Genomic DNA, 2,839 nt, shown 5'->3' with positions numbered 1-2,839 from the left:
ATATATATATATATATATATATATATACACATATATATATATATTATATATATATATATATAAATCATGTGTGTATGTCTTTATTTTTTCCTGAAAATTGGAATTTGGGACCAATCACGTATATTAAACAAAATTACTTTTACTCGTGTAGAGGAATGTAAATATATAAATATTTATATTTTTATCAAGGAGAAATTAGTGTTAAATTACCTTGGAAAGGTCAAGGAAGAGTTCACCTTCAGTCACAACGAAATTCACTAAAGATGATACTCCAGTCTCGCATTAAAGGCGAAATTGAAGCTGAAAATTGTACACATGTTTAATTTATCAGTGACTGACTCACTAATACTATGAAGAAGACCTTAATGTCTAGGGTGTCCGACTTGGTAGTGTACATTGTTATCTGCAAACACATTCACTTGTGTGTCATGTCCACGTTTAAGACTGTGTGGTGTCATTTGCTGAAAATTTAGCTGCTATTTCTAGTAGTAAGAATGAAATACATTCTCATATATTTCATTGAATATGAACTGCAATATCTACGAATGTTCCTTACGTTTGTAATTTTATAAAAATGTCTCATTATCGTGTATTATCAGGGGAATCGTCTCGTATTCATGGCATTGCGTGAACTGAGATCCACCTGTTTGAGTATCTCTATACAGTCTACACGAAAACGAGGTTCATGCCTACGCCTAAATAATATGATTCTCAGTAGTCTGTTGGCATTTATGTTGAAAAATAAATTCTTGTGATATCCGGTTTGTTGTGAATTAAGTGAATGTCACTATACATTGTATAAAATATATTCGACAAATTCATCATCAGCCATTTCCTTTTGTTAGCATAGGCAGAATAAGATATGGATCTTTTTTAAAACGGGGGCCACATTTTTCATTAATGTTTTACGTAGTGTTTTTGGTACCGAAAGACTTTCAAACTTCGTATACTTATCTATTTTCTGTTATACAACAGAAGAATATTTTTGTGTTCGAATTTATTTCATGTAAAAAATTGTCTTATTTCGATAATTTCAACCAATCACTGACAAGTATTCAGTTGTTTACCTTTACTCCTTTTTGCTCATTAAGCGATGTAAAGCGTATTTAATCTCCATACCTTCGTTTTATTTGCTTTTTTCATTTTAAATTTGCTTTAACCCTAACCTTAACCCTAACCCTAACCCTAACCCTAACCCTAGGGTTAGAGTTAGGATTAGAGTTAGGGTTAGGGTTAGGGTTAATTGTTTCAGAATCGTTTGTTTATGTAGTCGGCACTTAATGTATATCGGCTGAATGGACGTCAGTGATTGGTTGAAATTACAGAAATACGACAACTTTAACATGGAATAATTTATGGATTTCTTTTTTTTTAAAGAAAACTAAGAGAAAAAGATGTTTTATATGACACATTCTACCAGTGTTCCAAGTTTCAAAGTGTTTCGTTAATGAAAAATGTGGCCCCCGTTTTAAAAAAGATCCTAAGATATCATATGCAGTGTTCACTGCATTTCTAGATATATGTGATATCGACTAAAAATAGAGACTAATCTAGAGCTTACCTCTTTACACTACACTTGTGTTTGTTCAACATAATCAACTGAATTTATTTAGTTAATATCAAACAAAACTAAACTCAATTGCGTCAATAAAATCAATGGTTGATAACGGAGATTACACTGAAAATATATCGATCACATGAGACGAACTGTCAAATTTAATCAATAATTCTTCATAGCGGAAACATTGGTGTTGACCAGTTCATTTATTTTATGTCTGCTTCCTCCTTTTACAATTTAACGTAACAGCTTGTGGTTCAGCCCACTATGTCCACCATAATTGGTCATTTCAACAGACGGATTACTAAACTTCTTTTCAACTTATATTCGGATTAGCAAAAATCCACTTAGTTGAAACAGTTGGTAACTCTCACATGCAATTATTTTATTGATTATAAGAAAACAGAAACAGATACAAGATTTTAGTCTACGAGGAGTAGATTTTATATAAATGGCGGTGGTGATGGTGGAGTAAAATAAACATTAAAAATATGTCCCAAGGGATTCTTAAGAATAAAGAAAATTATACTTTACGGAAACACGGCTGAGGAGATAAAGCTGCACGAAAAATTCAGGAAATGGTAAAAGTCAATTTTAGCATTTGAATACACGATTGTTAATATTTATTCCTGTTGGTGGTGGCCGCATACATTAAATAAACAACGAAGATAGTTTTGTGTCCAACTTTTCTGATAATATGAATACCAGGCTTATAAAATCGGTAACTGGTTCATTCTAAAATCGATGTCGTAGACTATCCTCCATCTCAACACACCTTAACATGTGGGACTGTGCTAAACCTTTCTCTGGTTGATTTGGGGTTGTTGAAGGAGTTGAAATATTCATACTCTCTCTACTTTTTTCGATTGTATTGAAAGGAGGGACCTTCCCTTGTGGCACTAATATTTCATCTTTAATAAAAAAAAATATTAAAGCTACTAATCTAGCTAGATTTACCAGAAAATAAAACGACCACATCGGAATTAAAAGACAGTGAGGATCGCATGGATTAGCACTAATTAATGAACATCTCAATCACGTTTAATTGTTTAACTAAGAAAACTATTTATAAGCGTACACCCAAACCGTACCCAAATTTTACCCAATTTCTTTAAAACAAATTTTTCTCAACAGAAAGCTAAGCCTATCTCTCATATATGTTTGTTGCATTTCTCATGCGTATCTTTGTCGTGAATTCATGGTGGTTTTGGAAGCATTGGCTCTGATTTTAGCAACTGGCATTATATACCGTACTGAATCTCTCTCTCTCTCTCTCTCTCT

The sequence above is a fragment of the Octopus bimaculoides genome, chromosome 22, assembly GCF_001194135.2.
Source record: "Octopus bimaculoides isolate UCB-OBI-ISO-001 chromosome 22, ASM119413v2, whole genome shotgun sequence".
NCBI lineage: Eukaryota > Metazoa > Mollusca > Cephalopoda > Octopoda > Octopodidae > Octopus > Octopus bimaculoides.
The sequence above is the reverse complement of the archived record's forward strand: the minus strand, read 5'-3'. Positions refer to the sequence as shown.